A 22,979-nucleotide genomic window follows, 5' to 3' on the forward strand; every position below is an offset into this window, starting at 1 on the left:
AGAATAAAATATGGCGTTTTCAGAAAAATTCCTCCTTGATCCATACATAACAGACATAACATATCACTGGGCATTATGGTCCCTATAATTACCCCAACATGAGCCTGGGTGGAGGGAATAATTGCTTATTTAACTGTCCCTGACAAATGACTGAGCCTTTGAGACAAGTTAGGCTAAAAAATTCGTTTTTCTGAGGCAATCACTCACTTATTTCACAATACCTTTCCCAAGAGGTGGTAAGGGTTATGTGAATTAGCAAGAAAACCACAAAATTCGACTCGACTATGGTAGACTGCCTTATCTTACTCATTCTTTGTATCTTCAGGTAAAGTATGGTTTCTGTCTTTTAATATGAACTCTCACATAAGTTCTGTCTTGCTGTACTTTCCACAAAATTCTGTCTTGTAGATGTACCAGGTTTTGTTGTTGTATTAGGCATGGAAAGTGTCAGGAAATATAACTGGCAGCTCTAAAGATTTCTGTATTTTCTTCAAGCTTTTGACTTAGAGTTTTTCAGAAGTGAGCTGGGCTGCACTGGAAGGCACAGCAGCAACGTTTTATCACACAACAGAATCTAGCTCATCTAGCCTAAGTATGTCAAAATGTATTTTTGAAATAGTGAGTGATTTTGCTTTGGTTGCAATGTCATGAGCAGGTACCTGCTATAGCTAGAAGATATTATTTGTTTCTTCCTCTCCCTTCCTCCCCAAACAGAAAAAATGTACAGATCGGAGCTGAATAAAACATTTACTAATTTCGTATCAAATTCTGTGACTAGTTTAAATTTTTAAGAAACATTTCTTCACATTTATCAGAAAGAAATACAAATATTGGGGTTGGGTTTTTTCTGCTTGAAATGACTTAATTTCGAAGTTTCCTTTCATTGTATTACAAATAAGCAAATCCAAATAAAATCTCCTTAGAGTTCAAACAAGATTAGTGCTAATGGAGACTAACAATACTTCAGTAGTATTCTGTGTGATGTTTTTTTTCCAAACTTAGTTCAGTACATGTAGATTTTCAGAGATATACAGATAAGAGTCAAATACTATTTCTAAGTTCTTCCCTCCAGAGTTCCTGCTCCATGGATGTTCCTATGGTACAAAGTGTTAGATGGCCATGAGTTTGTAGCACTACACGTTATTTATTTGTTACTTTCTTAGTACCATAAACCCTTTCTATCGCATCTTCTTTTCCCCACGGACACTATGCAGCTCAGTCACAGATATGCAAACCTCCTGCTATTCCATTCTCAATGTGTCTTGAGTGCAGTCTGCCAATTGTTGCTTTTTACCAGATTATGCGGCAATTAACATCAATTTAGTAAAGTGTGTAAGAGAGAGAGTGAAATAGATCAGTTTAAATCATACTTTCAGACCATCAATCAAAAAATATTACTTTCCTGGAGTTGAAATGGGACAGAGGATAAGAGTTCTTGAGAATTAAAAAAAAAAAAAAGCTTAAATTATGCCTCATATTTGATTGTGTGTGCAGAAACAAATGTGAACAGATTTGCATCCATTAAAAGATCCTGCTCTTACACACCAGACACCATTATGTCAGTTAAAAAACTGGTTATGTAATATAAATATTTCTGTTGCACATACTCCATCAAAAGGCCGTAGAGGCCCTTAGATAAACCCCCAATTAACTATTTTATTACAGACCACAAGTAAAATGCAAGTTAGGCAAACTGAGTAAAATGTAAAAATAATTTTTAACGTTATTTGATTTTTCATTTATTTAATTGAAACCAAAATCTTCGGCGTTCTGCTGAATGACATGAAATTCCCATTTGTTAAGACTGAGTGTAATGGTAAGTGTGTTGAGGGGACTGAGATACAAAAATCTTATATGTCAGGCACTTGTTGCAAAAGACTCTGAAAGTAAAGAAGGATTTTTGTATTGAAAAAAATTATAATATAAACATTTCATAAGAGTTTCAAGAGGGATACCGTTAGTGGAGAATTTAAATATTAGCAGGTATTGACAGAAAATGAAGTATTAGGATACCAGTGACTATATTTGTATTTTTTCTCCCTTTGCCTTTGACATTTGAAAGTGTTTGAAAAAAAAGACATTGAAAAAAATAGGAATATGACTAACAAAATCCTAGAAATTCACCACACTTCTCCTTTAGCAGATATAGAGCATTTCAAGAAAGATTTGCAGAAAACAGATATTTCTGGTGTTTAAAATACTGTTACCCAGTAAAGGCAAAACTGTTCTAATTTTTTTGAAACAAGGAGAGATAAGTATTTATTTTCTTCTGGCATCAAAGACTTTTGAATCCTGCCTTCTAGACTTGTGTTAGCATTAATTTTTTTCTGAAACTTCTTGCAGGCTTATAGTCTTTTCACTCACTTTGGAAGAGCCTTAGTGTCTTTGTGAATGAACTCTCTGTGTGGATGTAGGGATGTGTTAAACAGTCACGATACTTAGCGTTTTCTCCAGCCCGAATCTTTCTTCATCCATTCATCCATTTTTTGGTAAGGTCACTGAGATACTATTGTGATAGGTGACCTTGTAAAAATCACGTGGCTACAGAAAGCTGCAATATACAGGAGGAATGTTAAACACTGTGTCCAGATGTTGCTTAAAATAGGTTTTCAGGTATAAAGAATCAAATATGAAAACATTAGGGTAAACATAGTGATTATACAAATTCTTCCTTTAATGCAGAAGGAAAAGAAAGGGGAATGAGGTCACATCTATTTTGATAGAGCTTTTAAAAGGAAGGGGAAGGGAGAAAGAAGACAAAAGAAAGAGGTGTTAAAATGTAGTGATGCTCCAGAATGATTGACTAGAAGAAGTAAACTCAAAGGCAAAAAAAGCAAATATAGATGATCTAGCCTTCCACGGTTTCTTGCTGTCTCACGCTTTGTCTATTTTCAAATGTTCTTGCCTTAAAGAACTATGTCTCTGTTGGATAGATTTCAGTCTTATGAAATGTTTTGCTACTATTCAGCTTATTACCTTCATTTTATACTATTGTTATTTTCTTGGAGTTTCATTCTCCCTCTACTATGCTAACTTAAGATTTTCTTCCTCAAGATCTATAGTCTTCAGATATTCATAAGATCCAATTTTTTTATTTAGCCATGTTGGACTAATCTGTCCTCCTAAAATAAGTTTTTCTTATCACTCTTCCATCGCAGAATAACCTGCTTGTCATTATCATTTTGGTTACAAGATCACTAGACTTAGGGTGATTCTGCACCCATGATTGCATCAGACTCATGTAGGGTACATGGTGAAAATGATGGACTAGGTTAATGTGAAGTATACTGGCAAAATTTCTTGGTCATACAATACCGTTTTGATCCAATATTCCTTCTGGTACAGGAAATATACATGGCCAAGGCTGTGGTGACTGGCAGTGTCTCTTCCTCAGAAACAATTGCTCCTTCTCAGAGGAAAAGGGAAGGGGCAAGGGACAGTTATTTGGTCTTCCTCTGCCCTGAAGGCAAAAATTTGAAAAAAAATTCTATTTTTGTCAATTAGCTTAAAAACATTTTTCTACACAGTTTCTTCTCAGTGAGACTGACATTAATGCAGCATAAGTGAGATTCGGTATATCTGTATTAGGAATGTATATTTATTTTAAAGTTAAAACTTCTGAAGTTATTTAAAGTTTCATACCTGCTTTATTTAATTTTGATTAATTTAAATAAAAATAATGTGGGTGACAGCATAAAATTTTGCAGTTCTGTAGAATTCCCTTTATGAAATATTTTGTAGGTGTTCACTAATTATGATCATGCAACTTCTTAGAAGTTGGTTAAAAATATATAATCCTTTTTTTAAAGGAGTGGATTGCCCTACAATTTTTTTAATGGTCCATGTTGGATGTGTTGGTATATGAGTAACCAAGTTTAAATTCCTGCAAAGTCTGAATTTACAAAATGCTGATGATACCTAACTGTGGGAGTTCAGTAACCCTAAAGTTCAGTCCATAAGGTTTCCGTCACTGACAACCCAAATGCAGAAGTTAAAAAAAGTGCCTTAGTTAATTTCTTTTTTAAAAAATCCCAACCAACCAAAACAAATGAACAAAACCACCCTTTGGCTATAATTCAGCCCTTTAGACCCTCGGACTTGCAGTATAGCACCAAGTTAAGATTACAGATATTTCATCTATCACATTTTTTATACAATCCTGATTTTATGTGTTCGGATGAAGAGTATTCATTGTGAGACTAATGGGCTTAAGCTGCTGTGTGTTTTGTTGTAGCAGTATCTGTAATGTGACAGATACTTTCCAGAAAAGAACAACAAATTCGGTCTCTGCTAAAAAATAGCATAACTTATATGTTGTCTATTCAGTAAATTGCAAAAGAAGGAGGACAAGGTGTTAATACTTTTTGCATTTCACAGAAAAAATAAGAAACAAAATTAGCGGTGTGTTAAACAAGTGACCCAAGAACGTGTTATGTATGCATTTTCAGAGTGTTGTGCTGCCATCCAGAGGGACCTTGAAAGGCTGGAGAAATGGGTTGACGGGAACCTCGTGAAGTTCAGCCAGGGGAAGTGCAAAGTCCTGCCCCTGGGGAGGAACTACTCCAGTGCAGGGCCGGAGGTCGCTCAAGCTGGGGTCTTGAGCAGGGGGTTTGAACCAGATGACTTCCAGATGTCCCTTCCAACCTCAGCCGTTCTGTGATATTCCAACAGACTGCTCTGTGTGAGCCCTGTATTAATGAAATCACTATGGCCCAAATTTCACTGTTTTCTTTATGGAACTCACAGTGACTCTTATCATCAGGTCAGGCATTTCATGGCAGCTGATGACCATCTGGAACAGCTGAAGCCATGAGTATATTTGGCCAGTTACAGTGAACAATAGCCAATCTAAAACTCGTAATTGGTGTTAGAAACTGTCATAATTAATTAAAATTTAAAAAGCACTCTTTTATTTCCTTTTTTTTTTTCCTTTTAAATCTTCTGTGTCTCACAACTTTAACTTGTTGTTGGCATTATAAGTTTTAGTTTATATACATATATGCCATGTAGAAAAATAAAGAATGTCATAGAAAAGCATGTTTTGTGTGTTCAGTGTTGCAATAAGTTTATAATGGGCTATGTTCTCTAAAGCATGAAGTAGTAGGTGATAGGTTACTAACATAATATATATATATAACCCAAGAATGATAATTATTCCATTAGTGTTACAGTTGGAATTACTGCTTCTCCAGCAGACCAATAACCAGTAGGTGAGAATGGTTGTCATGGATGTCATTGTGCACACCACACCGTGTATTGTGAATGAGATTTTTATTATTACAGAAAAAGTAAATGCTTGCTGGTTTTGGCTAGCAGATTACTTTTGTTCTTATCTTTAACAAAATGTTTTTTCAACAGGAATCAGGAGGCTTGGCCAATCACTATATTTCTCTGGGCCCCTTACTTGCTTTGTCTTTATCTTGCTTTATACCACAGGATCAAGAAATCCAAGAGAATATTTTTTTACCCAAATTTATTCTTGCGTTTTTGTGTCCTTAAGATGATGGATGAGATCACTTACTGAATTTTTAAGTGGACTGTTGCTTTTATCATACCCTTCTCAGGCAGGGAGCAGATATTTGCAAGTTCTCAAAAGCTGCCTTTGGGGTGGGAGAGGGATCTTTTCCTAGATTTCTCTACTCTGCTACTGATCAAACTACCAGTTACCCTCACATATCCAATAGCTTGTTTCTTATTGGCTGCTTGCTAGTATTTAGGTGTTGTTTGAGTTTTGCTTCTTTTTTCAATTGGCTGCTTTCTTTGTCATGCAGACCTAGTTTTACCTGATCCCAGTATGTTCTAATGGGAGTCACTGGGAGTGCTTGTATTTAATTTTTGCATCCAACTTCCTGTGACTGGATATTCCTGGTAGGAGCAACACAGATGTCATTACAGAATCATAGAATCACAGAATCACAGAATCAACCAGGTTGGAAAGGACCTTGAAGATCATCTAGTCCAACCATTAACCTAACACTGCCAGTTCCCATCTACACCAGATCTCTCAGCGCTATGTTGACCCTACCCTTAAACACCTCCAGGGATGGGGACTCCACCACCTCCCTGGGCAATCCATTCCACTGCCTAATAACCCGTTCTGTAAAGAAATTTGCTGAAACTTGGTTTTTAATTTTGTAATTGTTTCAAACTCCGTTATGTTTGCCTGTTATAACAGGCTTTTATGGTATATGCGTTAAAAACGTATCTGAATTGGATATACACGTATAGAATTGGTATATGGATACAATATAGTTAAAATATCAGAAAGGCATGATGGAATTCAGAACTTTGATCTTCTGATTCCCAGTTTGGTGAACAGTTCGCCGGAAAGTCTATAAAACTGACATTATTTTTAACACGGAGATTTCCTCTTTAAATTAAATTGGTTTCAACGCTGTGATTGCAATAAGTAGCCAAGGACTTGCTCTTCTTTTGTGCTAAGTATGCTTTAATCTACCTGATTTTAGGGAGCACTGAGGACTGCTAGGATTGACCCTGAGTAAACACTTTTATTATGAATTTAATTCTGTAGAGTGCTGAAAAACTTATCTTCCCACTGAATGCTAGTGAAGGTTGCTAGGCACCTCAAAGGGTTAGTGACTGTCACAGCTTGCTTAGCACATGGTACTACATATGTCACTTGCAATCTCCGAGTAGAACAGACTTCTACTGCTGTCACTATAGATGATTCTGTGTGGTTTTGGGGTTGTTTTGCTGTGCTTAGAATGTGAGTCCATCCCTTATAAAATGGTAACATTCTGTGGATGAGGACTGCTGGATCCAGCAAAAACAAGTTACTGAAGATGTGGGAAGAGGAAAGACTTGAGGTTTTCGTAGAATAGCAATAAAAATAATTAGTCACCTGAACACTTAATAGAAAACCTCTCCAGAACATCAAACCAGTCAGTGACTGAGGCAGTGTGACAGTAATAATAAATCTTAATTTTCTTACCAGCTTTGTTAGGTCCTTTTTCTTTTAATATTGCTTGTTGTGACATGTGCATTCCTGCATACTCTGTGTAATGCCAGCAGTAGACGGGGTGCACTTACCACAAAGTAAGCATATCCCCAAAGCCTCAGGACGTTGAACTGCCCTTTTGTTCCACGTAACCTATTGCAGAACTACTCACAGAATGACATGCTTTACTGCGTGTCACCTTATTGCTTTATTATTAGCCTTCATAAAGGTCAGATGGGCCTGACTCAAATTCATGAGGAAACAATGCTATACTAAGTTGTGTTTCCTCATTTTCTTTCTACTGGAGGACCCGCATATTTTTCTGAGGTCTGCAACAGTATTTTTGGTATCATGTGGAAAGCAGAGAACTGTTTTCAATTCCCATTCTGGAAATCAATGAGATGTAAAATTGCAGCAGTTCCATGCTGCCTAGAGCCTCTCCTGACAAACCTCGTTTGGTTTGTCAGAATTCATAAAGCACTCATAAGACCGTAGCATTAGCTCTATTTCTCTCTGATGCGAATGAGCGCAGAAAGAAACCAGCTCTTAAGGAGACATATTCATTTGCTTAAATAACCCTGCTATGGCTCCGGTATAGCAAAATCTTTGTGTGCTACGCATATGTCTTTGGATGGGAATAGGAACCAATACCTGTACGTGTGACACAAAAGAGCAGTAAGTCCATGGACTAACTCAATAATTATTTCATTTCTGAAAATGTCATTCACACATAGAAAAAGTCAGTCGAGCTAATAGTCCAGGCATGCTGTACTTTTTGGTATATTTGTGACTTCTCAGGAAAGTTACATTTGTTAACTGTGCTGCTGTCCGTGATCACCTGTAACTGAAGGAAGATGCAGTGTAGGACTTGCACCCTCCTTTTACAAAAGCACCCTCCTTTCACCTAAAGTAATATAAATTTTCTAAATACCAGCAACTCTAAGCCTTTGAAAGAAGTTAGCGGACAGGAATCAACCGAATTATGAATACATAAATTCATTCAGCAGTTCCTTAGAATCTATTTTGCAGCATATATTTAGGAGAAACTCCTAAACTCTCAGTGATGTATGTTTTCAAGTATGTGGAGTATGGCATGTGTCAAAAAAAAAGGAAAAAAAGGTTTAGCCCCAAAATATTTTCCTGTGGGTGTCATTATAGATGGAATGATTGGGTAGCTTATGGCATTAGGAATGGGCGAGAAGCTTCTTGTCTATGCCTCTGATAAGTCATCCCTTATCAATTCCTTGGAAGTATTTATAAAATGTTCTGTTCTCATTCCCTTTGCTACTGGAGCAAACATGATTTTTGTATAATGGCATTTCTCTTGACTACCTTAGGCTGATAAGCGAAGAATTGAATGAATGTCTGTAGATGAGGTATTCTTTCTCTGTGCTGGTTATTCTTTTAGCATAGAAATTAAGTGGATTGCAAGTTTCTATCTCATTCTAGAACTAGTTTCCAGAACTATATGTCCAATTCCTTTAGTTTGCTTAATGTTGATTTTCTAATAAATAAAAAAGCGACAGCATTGACATTTCCAAGCTATCATAAATTGTGTTAAACTTCTTGGCAGCGACAAAAATAATAATCCTGAATGTCATTTAAAACTGGGATTCTGTCGTAGTTTAGGGATATGCGTTTCAGTTATTCCAGCTACTCTCTCAACTAGCAAGTCAGCAGAATATGAGTTTTCACCTAATGTTGGCATTGCATGAGTAGATTTAGGAAAATGGAGACTTTGGAGATAATAACATGTAACATCTACCAAGAGAATAGATGGTGAGCTGGATATGTTGGAATCACTCTCTCCACGTGGTTGTGTCAGGAGCTTAGTTGCTGTAACTCTCTGGTTGTGAGTTCTGGGCCATAGACTGGGGGAAATGTATCAGGGAAAATGTGGAGAATGATCTGAAAAGAGGAGGTTTGAAATTCTTCCTGAGAGAATTTAAAAGTTCTCTTGGCCACTAAAACCAATGTTAGACAAAGATGTGTCACAAACGTGATTTTCTCTGAACTTCCATTTCTGAAGTCTGATAGCAGCATAATTTGTTGGGTTTGTGTTTTTTAGGGATTTTTTAATTGCTTGGATACAAAAATCTGCTTCCTGAGTTGAAACGTGGCCTCATTATACTGGATCTCAGCCAAGGAATAAATTTTATTTCTGGAGAACGTTTGAAGAAAAGGGGAAAATCATGGGGTTTTTTGGTTTTAAGTTTCACATTTATAGAGATATTTTTATAGCAGAAATCAGATTCCTTCTCTAATACTTTGATACCTTGCTGAAATTTTGCTGCATGTAGATTGTCATTTGAATTACTGGCTTGAATGCTTTGGAAAGTTCCATAACTTTTTGTTCCTATATGCATTCTTTTATGCTTATTCTTTGCACTCAAGACTTCAGTAGAGCTATTGTGGATTTTCTTCTGTTACTGAATACAAGCGTAAAACGTGGTCCAGATTTTATTTTATACTGTGTGTTCTGAACTCTGTCCCCTGGTCCTGTGTTCATTACGGCAAGACAAGTTAAGCAGGTCTACAGCACAATTACCTGTTCCACAGAGAGATTGGCCCTTCAGTTCCTGCACAACTGCAGTCACACAAGGTGTGATTATTTTTTCTTTCTTTTTTACTTTTCCTAATCTTGGATAAAAATAGCCTTTCATAGGAAATGTTATGAAGGTTCAGATATGATCTGAAAAAGTGATGAAGCTTATAGCTTATAATCATTCAGGTAATATTTATAACAGTCTTTTCAGGAAGTCTTTTCACTGAAGATATGGTAGAGCTCAGTGAGGTCTTCTCTTCATCCTTCTCAAAGTATGACTAGGCTACCAAGAATAAAAAGCAGGGGGTTTGTCTACTGTAGGTTTAATTGAGCTTGAATCTCTTGAACTCTATTCAAAAGGTATCCACGCTTTGAACAGGATGTTAAGCAGAACACAAGTGTTGTTTTTTGGGGTGTATTCTAGGATACTAATCAATATAGTGTACCTAGTATCCATAGATACTTTCAGTTCTTTGAAATACTTTTGTGAACAATGTCTAATATAAAGACTAGAACTGATTTCAAGACCAGCTTTGGGTTACTGATCTTGAAGGGTTTGTACCTTTTATACGGTCTCATTACAAAAGTATTAATCCCAAATAAAGGAATTGGAACCCAGTAGTACCTTTTCAAAGCTGGATTGCCAACTTTTGTGCTCTTTCTTTTCCTTCTAGCCCCAGAAGTTTCACATAGCTAGCAAAGGTGGCTCTGCTTCAGGCCCATGAAGTCTAGCAAACAGAATTCTTTTCTGAAAGAGCTGAAGTTCAGCCTGTCAAGGTGAAACAGGAATTGACCCGAGTTTCCGTATTTCCTTGCAAATATTCTAATTATATTCAGAAGAAGAATGCTCGCACTCCTTCATTTCCTAGCATGTGTGTGGGTACCCCAGACTTTTTATTATTTTAAGCAGAATTTTCATAGATTGTTACACATGCATTGCTCTGGATCTAAAAATGTAGACTAAATATGTGTAGAATAAAAATAGGAAAAAAAGAAAAAAAGGACATTCCTGCAAGTATTGCAGTTCTTCATTTGCAGTCAAAAAAGGGGACATTAATGTATAGATAATTCAGGTACAGCTGTAATTCACAGACAGTATAAATCAATATTCTGGATGGTAAAATGCTGCTTGCAAAAATTTCTAAAAGGCTGAACCAGATAAGCTGTTTGCAAAGTCCAAGTCTGCTGTGAGACTTTACAAGGTCTACTAGATACTAAATTTATTTGATTCCAAATTTACAATCTGAAAATGCCTATATTTTAAGGGCACTGCATTTTCTGGGGAGAAAAATTTACAAGTTGTATCCATATATCTTAATGAGGACTCATAAAGCTGGGTAGATATTGAAGGTAGTATTTTCGAAAATGTCAGCTCTGCCTTTGGTTATGCTTGTGCCATTTTCTATCAGTTTGTTTCATTATGCTTGTATGCATACTTTTTTTGCATGAATCTGGTTTTGACAGTTTTGGAAAACTGGGGTATTGAGCTGGAACTGATAGCATTTTTCACATCATGATAATCAGTATAAAAGGAAGAAAGCAAACTTCCCTGGCAGAGATCATAGAATGGTTTGGGTTGGAAGGGACCTTAAAGATCATCTAGTTCCACCCCCCTGCCATGGGCAGGGACACCTTCCACTTGACCAGGTTGCCCAAAGCCCCGTCCAACCTGGCCTTGGACCCTTCCAGGGAGGGGGCAGCCACAGCTTCTCTGGGCAACCTGTGCCAGGGCCTCACCACCCTCACAGGGAAGAATTTCTTCCTTGTATCTAATCTAAATCTACCCTATTTCAATTTAAAACCATCACCCCTCATCCTATCCCTACACCCCCTGATCAAGAGTCCCTCCCCAGCTTCCCTTTAAGCCCCCCTTAAGTACTGGAAGGCCGCTAGAAGGTCTCCCCAGAGCCTTCTCTTCTCCAGCTGACCCCCCCCCCCAACTCTCTCAGCCTGTCCTCACAGGGGGGTGCTCCAGCCCCCTGAGCATCTTCGTGGCCTCCTCTGGACCTGCTCAAGCAGATCCATGTGCTTCTGATGTTGGTGCCCCCAGAGCTGGACCCAGCACTGCAGGGGGGTCTCACGAGAGCGGAGCAGAGGGGGAGAATCCCCCCCCTCGCCCTGCTGCCCACACTGCTCTGGATGCAGCTCAGGACATGGTGGTAACTATTCTCTTTTCATCCTTCTGAGGGAACAGAACTAATTTTATATTGGAGGTGATCTCCAAATCACATCCTTTTTAGAGGAAAGAAAAGGATTTTGAAGTCCTTTCCAAGTCTAAAGCCCCAGCTGCTTTTCCTGAAGACATTCAGAGACATTTCTAGCCTGTTTCCATCTGTTAAAGCTGGATCATCCATTCTGAACCACCATAATATATGACCTATATGACCAATCACACATAATCGATCTGTCAATGTGTAAGTTTTCATTATGATCAGTTATATTTATTTTTGGAAAGTTATTGAAAACATCATTATTAGCAGGGAAAAAGGTAATTATTTTATGGACAATTCAGAGCCAGGAAAGCATCTGTTATTTTTAACTGATTTGCTGTATATTAGTAGACTATACTGTTGCAATAACACTCAATGAAAATCTTTTGATCTTTAATCTGTAATGGCCCTACACTGATTGTTTTCTAGGGTTCTTTTCAGCTTTCACTAACAATTTCAAGATTGTTCCCTGTTCTTTTGCAGGTAACAGTGCATTACGCCTCCCAGTAATGCAAACTTCAGTGATTTCTACTCAATATATTTCAGGGAATATCAGTTATGCATCAGTCCCTGCTTGTCATTCTCCACCTTATATTCACTTCTTTTCATATAAACTTAGAAATAGTTTAGAGGTAACACATGCAAATAGCTAGTGGCACACTGTTGACGCTCTTATGAGTGCTTTTACTTTTTCTTACTTCCTTGGTTATTAGAAAAAGGCAACAAGTTCTGGTTTAACAAATAGTATAAAAACCCCCTTTGAAATCCAAGTGATATATAGCTTTATATGATCTGTGAGTTCAACACTGCACATAAGGAGAGAGCATTTTTTGTATTGCATATGATGATGTGTTGATAGTACGGTAAATTGCTATAGGTTGAATATGAGTTTTTAGTTCTATTAGACCCAATACAGATCTTCTTCAAAACAAATATCCGAGGATTTTGCTATCTGAGATTGATATTACTAAGTACAGCTTAACACTTCATTAATATGTTTCTTAAAATGTGTTTTTTGCCACATATTTACAAATTCAGAAAACAATACGTTTCATGCAAGACTGCCAGATGATATGTGTAATGTCTTAAAAGTAAACAGTTTTGTGTGTTGGTCTGTGGAAATCATTCGATCAGTTTAGCAAGAATTCACATCATCATAACGCCTGTGCAGGGGCGTATTGAACAATCGAAGTGTACGGCTGTGGTATGAGCATCACTCCCTCTGTTGGGTGGTACTGAAATTTCTCAAGAGATGTCCCACACAGTAGTTCCACCAGATAAGTGAAGCCATATTTACTTCCACAGTATAACTATTGAGCTCTAATTTGCCTCTCCTGTTAGCTTCGTAATGAGTCTTTTGTCCAGAAAAATGATTATCATATAATTCCTGGATGGCCAAACGATTCATTAAGTTAAACAGTAAGATATCAACTGAGGCTGTATTATTCTTGATAAAGGGGGCTCCACTGTCTATTTTGAATTATCAAAAGTATGAATATTTAGTTATTTCTCTGCAGTACCTATTTAATGCAGTTCATCGGTATCTTCTTGATTTAAGACTATGGAATCCTGTGAGTTTCTGAGAAGACTTCCCTTTCCTGGAATTATTCTCTCAGGTATAACAATGATGTGTAGCTATGCACATATAGTATAAGACAAATAATTTTCTTCATTAGTATAAGACAAATCATATTCTTCACATCCTTCTGAAGGAAATCGGTCAGCTAAAAAGCAGGCGTCTTTGAAAAATCTTTCTTTTGAAACCTCAGGGAATAATTTTTTTCGCATGTGTAACACCAGCAAGTGATGTTGCCTCCTCTTGCAATGCTTTGAGGGTACAAAGAGCAGAAAACAGATCAAACAATGGGGTAGGTCTTTTTCATTATTAATATATTTGAAACTCTCTGTGTTTGGAAACTCTGACTTGGAAAACGCAATGTGACAAGGAAGTGTCTACATGAACTAGTGAGTAGGGGCATCCTGTAGCTCCTTTCAAGCTGTTGGCTTCCATGCTTTGTTTTTGAAGCTGCTTTTTATTAATTCACTTCAAATTAATGATTGAAAACTCTAGGAACTGGGCATTAAGTAGGTAAATGATTCCTAAAATGATAAATAACATATAAACCAGCAGAGAAATAGTATTTCGTAGAAAGTAGGAATAATTCACTTCATGATAATAATTATAAAAATAATTGATAATAATATAATTCTAGTTTTAGTTTTTAATAGAAAACTCAACATTTTTAGATGCTTTTCAGAAAAAGAACTTGTGTCTTTCTGTGATTAAAATAGGGCTCTGGAACTCAAAATTACTTTCTGAATTTTTCTGTGGCTCTTGGTCTTTTAAGACTGTCATCTACGTTATGGTATGGCAAAATTCCTTATAATTATTGCTAAGATGAAACTATATCGGTTACCCTAGTAAGGAGGGAAAATCTAAGTCTAAAACTGTTGAGCAGAATACAGTAGCACTCGTCCTATTGCTTTGTAGACAACATGAATTTGTTTTTCACCTAAGGTTCACTTTTTTCTCTCTGGTCCACTCTGTTTCATTTCAGCCACACTGAGTTTAGCAGTCGATGAAGTTGGCACTAATTTATTTATTTGGCTGTATTTAAAATGCTAGGCGACACTATCAAATGTTCTTCACTTCAATCTCTTTTCTTTCTGTTTGTGAATGTCACACTGTGTTGTACAAACACAGCAGGGATGAAAACTAACACTGAATATTTGTGTCTACAGCACAAAAATGTGTATTTATAGATGAACAAACCAGGTCAAATCTTTTATAGTAAAAAATAAATTAAACAGCCATTTGTCAGATGTGTATCTGCAGAGTATTATCAGTCAATAGAACTGATCATAAAATGGGGAGAATATTGTCGGGGGAAACATTTTTAATGACATTTTGTGTTTATAAACACACACACAGACACTCACATTAAAAAGACACTAGACCTGTTTTTCACCCTGTAGTGTTGCTCTGAAATGAATCATTCACAGCTTTGTACTAGTTAGGCTGAACGAGACAGTCTAGAAGATTGGTTCAACATGGATTAACTTGCTTATTAGTTAGATGTACAAAAACATTTCCAGTCAATAATATAAGTATATGAGTGAATTTCTTTGCTCTAGCAGTTCACCTAGAAAAGCTGTGAATATGATTTTAGGAATTGGTATTTATGCATTAACTCAACTTGTTTTGGAGATATAACCGTGCAGAATTACCTAATCTCCATCTGCTTAACTCAAATGCAGAAGTATAAAAATATTAGCATACCACACGTGCAACTATTCTTTGTTTTTTTTTTTTCATTTGGCATTCTTGAAAGAAGAGAAATGAGAACTGCAGTATACACATTCTTATGCAGGGGAATAATCCGTACTCAGGATTTCACTATGCTAAAAGGTCAGGAAAAAACGTAGTTACGGTCTTGCAATAAATAATCAAGGTTTATGGAGGTTTGGCTCATTCCTTAGTTGAAAAAAGTTCTACCCTGATAAGCATATAAAACAACACAGAGCTCTGAAATAGCCAAATATGTCAACCACTAAAGGGAATGAGAACTGGCAAGAACGCCTTTTCAAATGATCAAGAAAACACTGGTAGCTAGTTTTACTGCACGGTGAGTCAGTAGTTATTCAGAGGTGAGATTTAACAACTTCTTCATATTTACTGGTAGTACAGAATTTGTATAAAGATATCTTTCTTTCTTTAAGAAACCATGTGGAGTAGCATTTTCTCTCTGTACCCTCGGGACTGCTGAAAGTCTTACGTGGACGTAGCACACTGTGATTCTCCTCTTTTATTAACTTTACCCTTACTTATTTAACATGTAAATACCCAGAGCTTACACACTCTTTTACTAACAGCTTGCAAATAATACAGATTCATAAATAAAAGCATCTAATGTTATTTTACATGTCCTAGAGCATCCAAGACTTCTACAGGAGCAGACAGATAAGACATAGAATCTACAGGAAACCTGTGCTCTTCTGGAATGGCAACTCAGGACCAGACATAGTAATATAAACTATCTGAAATAACCTCCTTTCTTTTGGCAGTTGAATACTACCCTGGTAGTGATATTAAAAATACCAGGAAGTGTGTAGCTGTTTGTTCTCTTCTGCTTATTTATTTCATTTACTATGTCATCACGGTAGCACATGTTATTGTGTTTAATTTCTCTTTAATAAACCTTCCTTTACTGCAGCTTTTTTTCATCCCTTTGTAATCTATAAAAAATAATTGCTTCGAGAAAAATTACTGAAGCCTGATTATAACTTCAATGAGTTCGTGTTACTTGTTGCCATAATAAACTTTTGGAAAATATTTAAAGATTTTAGACCAAATTTTGATCAGTTACTGCCATAATTCTGAAGTAAAATCAGTGCACTGGAAATGAGCAGCTGAGCACTGGATTAATACTATTGATTGGTTTCAAAAGATTTCTTGCAGTTCTCCTTGGTGAGTTATTCAAGCAAAAATTATACTTTTATGTTAACAGTAATGTTCCTTTTATATCTTTCCTACTAAAACTTCATTTTCCTCATAACATCTTTTGTCCAACTGTCTTTAGCATTTAATTTTGTTGTAGTCCATATCGAGAAAACTAAACCATTTTTTGTGTCTCTCTCTCCTGGTGTTATTTAACATCTTTGTTGGAGACCAGGAGAGTGTGATCGAGTACTCCCTCAGCAAGTTTGCTGACAACACCAAGCTGTGTGGTGCAGTCAACATGCTGAGGGAAGGGATGTGCCATCCAGAGGGACCTGGACAGGCTGGAGAGGTGGGACCCTGCGGAACTCATGAAGTTCAACAAGGCCAAGTGCAAGGTCCTGCCCATGGGTCGGGGCAATCCCAAGCACAAATACAGGCTGGGCAAGGAGTGGATTGAGAGCAGCCTGGCGGAGAAGGATTTGGAGGGATTAGTGGATGGAAAACTGACTGTGAGCCAGCAACGTACGCTCGCAGCCCAGAAAGCCAACCGTGTGCTGGGCTGCATCCAGAGCAGTGTGGGCAGCAGGGCGAGGGAGGGGATTCTCCCCATCTGCTCCGCTCTGTGAGACCCCCCTGCAGTGCTGGGTCCAGCTCTGGGGGCACCAACATCAGAAGGACACAGACCTGCTTGAGCGGGGCCAGAGGAGGTCACGAAGATGCTCAGGGGGCTGGAGCACCCCCCTGTGAGGACAGGCTGAGAGAGTTGGGGGGGTTCAGCTGGAGAAGAGAAGGCTCCGGGGAGACCTTCTAGTGGCCTTCCAGTACTTAAAGGGGGCTACAGGAAAGATGGGGAAGGACTCTTTATCAGGGTGTGTAGGGATAGGGTGAGGGGTAATGGTTTTAAACTGAAGGAATATAGATTTAGGTTAGGTATAAGGAAGAAATTCTTCCCTGTGAGGGTGGTGAGGCCCTGGCACAGGTTGCCCAGAGAAGCTGTGGCTGCCCCCTCCCTGGAAGGGTCCAAGGCCAGGTTGGACGGGGCTTTGGGCAACCTGGGCTAGTGGAAGGTGTCCCTGCCCGTGGCAGGGGGGTTGAACCTAGATGATCTTTAAGGTCCCTTCCAACCCAAACCATCCTATGATTCTGTGATGATTCTCTGATTATTTTCTTATGGGAAACAGAGGAAGGGGGGAAGATGGTCAAAATCAGCCTTTAGTATACCTCTTCTTTTGTAAGCATAAGTGCATGGCAGGTGAGTTTTTCCAGTGTAAATGTAGCAGATTTAGTACCTAATTATTGTCTTTGAAATTTACTATGATACTGCTTGCAACTTATTTTTCCATATAACTCGAGAGATTTCATTTTCTCAAGTTTTTCTCATTTCTATTTCCTTTGGTAGCCACGTTGGCACAATTCCCATTTTATTCATTCTGTAGGAAAGCCTATTATAACAATTTTCTGTAAAAATGCGTGAAAAAATTTCCTTCTCCTCTGTTTATTTACATGTTCTTGAACTTACTAAAAACAGACTTCTCACAAAATTGAGAAAACAGATGTAAGTCTGTGCTTCTGGTACTCCTCATTAGGTTTATTTTCAGAAAGTTTAGTTTAACATTGAAGAGTGATGAAATCATGATTGTACTTTGCAAGGGAGGTAAATACCGCACACTCAGTTTTTGCTTTAATAATGATACTCAGTAAAAAATGAACGTACATATGGAGAAACTGCTTCTCAATATGCAATTTCTTAATTTTGGATTATACTTGGAATTTATTTGCATTACAATAACTCTCAGGAGTACAAACCAAGCGTTCTGCTGGGAACTACAAACTTATGTCATTATGTAGAATGACAGAGGTAAAGCAACTTAGAAAATTGTTTATATTGATTCCATGATCCCAGATCTTTGTTTACTCCCAGCAACTTTCTTCCTCCTGTTTAATGAATCATTTTGCACATTTCAGCTTGCATGGGTGTTTTCACTGTTCATAAGTACCTCTGAAAAATGAAGCTCTTTTAACCAGCAGGTTATTTTTGAATAATTTTCTATCATTCATGTAGTTGATTATATTTTATTTCATTGGACAGTGATATACCATCTAATGTATTTTTTTTTTTTGTTACAATATTAAGGAGATTTAAAAAAAAATACTTATTAAATTCGGGGTAAATGAATACTGATGCCTAAGTATTTGTAAACATTGAGACTTACAAATGCTTCCACAATCCTACAATTGTTGTCATGTTTAAAACAACCTTAACTTTACGTATATAACTCTGTTACTAAGAAACAGAAATTGGAATTTAGGAGATCTGCTTTCAGCTTCGTGTTCTGTCACAGATTCCCTGTATGTTCCTTAATGACAAAACGCAGCTATAGATCAACTTAATCAGAAAGAAGTGTACTGGAGTGATCAAGGTGCGTTGCTGTGTCTCAAGATACATTGGTTTGTTATGTTTCAGGCTTCAGTTTGATCCAGAAGTAAATGGAAACTTTTCCATATTAGTTCAGGAGTTGTGAGAGAAAAAACCACATTATTTGGAAGAGCCTGTTAGGCTCTTCAGGACACATCTTTGACCATGTCTTTCTCTCTCTTTCTTTTTTTTTTCTTTTCTTTCTGATTGGAGGAGTGGGCTGTGTTGATCAGGGCCATAAAGTATTTACAAAATGCTGTTTGAATAGAATTGGCAAGAAAATAAGTATTTTTTATGTAGTCTAGGGATATTTTCTGTGGCATCCTCAATTTTGCACTAATAATAGAGGAAAATAACCCTGAGGAAATAGATTCTTCCACAAAAAGCTGATGGCTGGTTCAGAGAATGACAGTCCATATCCAGTTTCAAATTACTTATTATAATAAGTAGTCCCATCCATAACTTCCAAACTATCCTGCTTTGACTCACAGACACAGCAGGAGATCAGTTTTAATCTCCATTTCCCTCCAGTGTTTGGATGATGCAGGAACTACTGGTGACCTAGTACAGCACCACAAACTCTGTCTTCATGTTAAGTAAAAGCTCCAGGCTTCACAAAAACCAGAGCCTTATATGAACACCTAGTATTTCAGGGTGAAAAAGCTTATCAGAGAATCAAATCAACAAGAAATACCAATGCCTATTACATCAGGAGTTTCCTACAGTGACTCGCCTTTTGTCTCATGGAAAATGGGATTTGCGTAGTTCCCAAGCAATTTCAAGGAGGTAGGTACCTCTCTTTGCAAAACCAAAGACTGTGTCCTTCACTGAGACGCTCAGGTGACATGTTTGGAGTCCAATGTTAGAAGGAAGGAACAAACAGCTGTTTGTTTCTGTATCCTCCTTATAGGCATTCTCATAAATAAATATATAAATGAAAACTCTCCAGAATTAGTATAGACTAAGAAAGCTCTGTGGAGGTTGCTAGGCAGCCGAGGCCAAAGGGATAGAAAGCAGGCAGGTCTCTGAAAGACAGAATCGGTGACTTATGGGTTATCTGGAGTCACCATTTATTCAATTGTCTTTTATCATAAACAAGAGACAGTAGAATTTATTTTTCTTTAGTAAATGAGCAATGTTTTTAAAAGATCTGAAATAAAAGGCCTGTTTTATATCTCATTCCTATCAGTGTTTTCAAGCTGAGATGAGATGTATGATACACATATGAAATTGTATGTATGATTATTATTTCTAATGTTTATTTATTCATTGACTGAAACAGGAATTTGTTGCAGTATATCCAGGCTACATCTTGAAAACAATTTAGCAGAGTAATTAACTTTTAAGCTTTTGTCCAATTTTCATTTTTACCACAATGAGCGTGTAAGACTAAATGAGGGAAATTTCTAATGCTGGATGGTATTCCTCGCCCTCAAGAGGTGTTTGTGTTTCACTGTCGCTAATGACAGAGAAAGACCTAATTTCTACCACCATACCCTGTTTGATATATGATGAAGCTACTCATTACAGAAATGTAGCAGTAACATGCACACTCTTCCTCTTACTGCTAAGCATGCATAAATATAGGGGCAGGGTTCTCATATGTAAGGTTAGGTGATCACATCATTGAATAATTGCTGCCTTTGAAATCTCTGCTTACAGTTGTGTCTTAAAGTCTTCTTGAAATTAACTGTGCCTTCCGCAGCTGTATTATACAGACAAGTACATTGAGGAGATACTATAATCCTACAACTTCCCTTCCTTCTCAGATTGTGTAATGACAGCTCTATATCGTGTTTTAGCCTACTTTAGTTATTCTTCCCAATATCTTCAAATCATGTGTCTAGAAGATTAAATCACTGCATCACGGTTTCTCAATATTTGTTTCTTCCGCAGGGTGGATGCTGTGGGGGGGTCCAGGCAGCTCTGTGGAACAGTCTCCAATGGGCTAGTAGGATGAGAAGTTCCACGGGTAGTTTGGGAAACGAGGAGAAGCATCACCTCCCAAGACGGTAAACCTACTGAAAAGGTAATTCATGCTAGGATATTGTTATGCAGTCAGCTTTTCAGGCTCCAGGGATATCATGGCTGGGATGCATGACAGAGAACAGGTAGGGAATGGGAGCACATACCTTTGATGCTGTCTGAGTGTTCACACAGAGTCTCCTGAAAATCTTCCAAGAGCTTCTTAAACTGCACTGAGTTTCAGCTCCCTTCCCTGTGCGAGGGAGAATTTGGAAGCAATATCTTACAGGGGTTTTCTTGTCTTCCTGTGGACCTGTTAGAGAATGCAAATCACAAGTTTACAGTAAGTTGCCAAGAAGTTCCTTATAGGACTTAAAACTCATGCAAATGCCAGCCTATCAGCATATAGCAATTTAGCATAATAAAATGTTGTTTCACGGGGAGAGTTAACAGCTTTATTTTTAACTGTACATAATCTTGTTTGGTTGGCTTATTTCAGTCTCACCTTCCAGGCTTAACTATTATGTGTGTGTAGACTCTCTTTCTCCCCTGAAGCCAAAACTATGGATGTCTTTGTTGTTAGCATTTCAGAAATCCAAAAGAATGTGTGAACTAAAGATCTGTCATCCTTCAGTGTAACTGTAATGCTTCTTCCTTCATGTAAGGAGGTAGAGTTGAGCCATGAAGCACCAGAACACTGTTTCTCTGCTGTCTAAAAAGCTCAGCTATATGGTATATTTCTGAGCCCAGTTAACTTTCAGTATGGCCATGCTATGCACACATTTATTGGTCCTCAGCTAAAATTAAGTTTGCTGAACAAACAGATTTTGTCCACTCATCCGAAACCAATCATTTCCCATGGTACATTATGAAATATCTGACAGGCTGACTTGCTGCTTTCATTTATTAATGTGCCTTAATATATGGAGAGTGTAAGAATATTGACAATGGAAGATCACACTGGTGGAAAATAAAATGGGATTTTTAATTCAGAAGTTTTCATAAGGATCTATTCCCACATCTCATGAGACACCAAAAAAGCACAAAGCATCATTTAATTAGGAAAGCTTTTTTCTTTGCTCAGGGGGGATAGATGTTTTGGCTGGTTGAGGACTAGGTTAGGCTTTCAAATATCTCTGGGAAATACCTTCCGTTTTGTTGCTGGTGAGCTACCTCCAGCTCCCTGGTATTCATTAATTAAAACCAGTCAGAGATTCTACTGTTGCAATTCACAAATTGTTTCCATGCTTCACCAGGCTTGGCAGCTGACAGAAAACAGGCCAGTCTGCACTCATATACCATTATTGCGAGTTATGCCTTTGTATAACATGTAGCTGTGGTAGAGAGTCTAAAACTTTCCCCTCTGGAAAGAAAAGAAACTAGTTTATTACCTAGGAGAAATTATAAATGCATTTGTGACAGAAGAAAGGTTTGATATAAGAAAGAGAGTAAGCATAGGTCTTGCCTCCTGCATTTATACAAATGGTGGTAGTTCTCAGTTTATAATCTGCTTTTCAAGACTCTTCCACTCACAGTTGTTACTAATCAATTGGACCTAGGTTCTCTAGACCTAATTTGGTTTTCTGTGATGTAGAAGAAATGAGTTAGCGTGGCTTTTTGTTAAAGAGGGTCCGGTAGTCTTTACAAAAAATTACACCAATTGATTTTAGGTTATTTTCTGTAAACAGAAGACAAGAATAGCTTGTTTATGGTTGGAACTCATCTGAGATCCAGAGGATCTGGCATCCGTCCCCAGCTGTGTTCCAGGTGTCTTCTTGGGTGCATTTTTCTACCTACAAATTGTGTAGACTGTCATGGAAGTTCTGTAATGTTTGTTTGTTGATGCTGTTGTGATAATCCTTTCTCAAAGGGGAAAACGTGTCTTTGCACAAGAGTTAACAGGGCTCACCGAAAGACCTTTAGAGTAGATTTGAAGAGAGAAAGGGATAAAACCAGGCTTGCTAGAGGTAAGCCTTGGAGTGGCACACCAATGTTTGAGGGACGACCTGGTAGCAAGGTCCTTTAGTCTGCTCCAGAATGTGCTGAGTACACTGTAGCACATTTGAAATGCTTTTATACTAATGCACGCAGCATGAGGAATAAACAAGAGGAGCTGGCTTTGACCAGTCCCAGACCCACATAAGCAGTAGTTGGTGGGATGAGTCCTGTGACTGGTGTGTCGTGATGGATGGTTATAGGCTCCTCAGGAGCGACAGGCAGGACAGGTGAGGCATCGGGGTGGTGCTGTGTGTGAGGGAGGGGTTGGATTGTATGGTGCTTGCAGTTGGTGATGACATGGTTGAGAACCTCTGGGTAAGGTTGAAGGGGAAAACAAATAAAGTGGATGTTGTTGTGGGAGTCTATCATTGACCACCCAGCCAAGATGATTACACCAATGAATTATTCTACAAGGAACTGATGATCCTTACGGATCCTTTCCAACC

At 37.8% G+C, this 22,979-nt stretch overlaps 1 protein-coding gene across 3 annotated transcripts in view; it reads left to right on the forward strand.

Annotated features, from left to right (window-relative positions):
• The window catches only part of LRRC4C (leucine rich repeat containing 4C), a 517,448-nt gene that overhangs the window by 441,879 nt on the left and 52,590 nt on the right, over nt 1-22,979 (forward strand). For all 3 annotated transcript variants that reach the window (XM_074852551.1, XM_074852552.1, XM_074852553.1), the window contains one exon: nt 20,467-20,599. The gene's annotated coding sequence lies outside the window, so the exon portion shown is untranslated. The remainder of the gene's footprint in view (nt 1-20,466; nt 20,600-22,979) is intronic.

The sequence above is a fragment of the Strix uralensis genome, chromosome 29 (assembly GCF_047716275.1).
Source record: "Strix uralensis isolate ZFMK-TIS-50842 chromosome 29, bStrUra1, whole genome shotgun sequence".
NCBI classification, from domain to species: Eukaryota; Metazoa; Chordata; class Aves; order Strigiformes; family Strigidae; genus Strix; species Strix uralensis.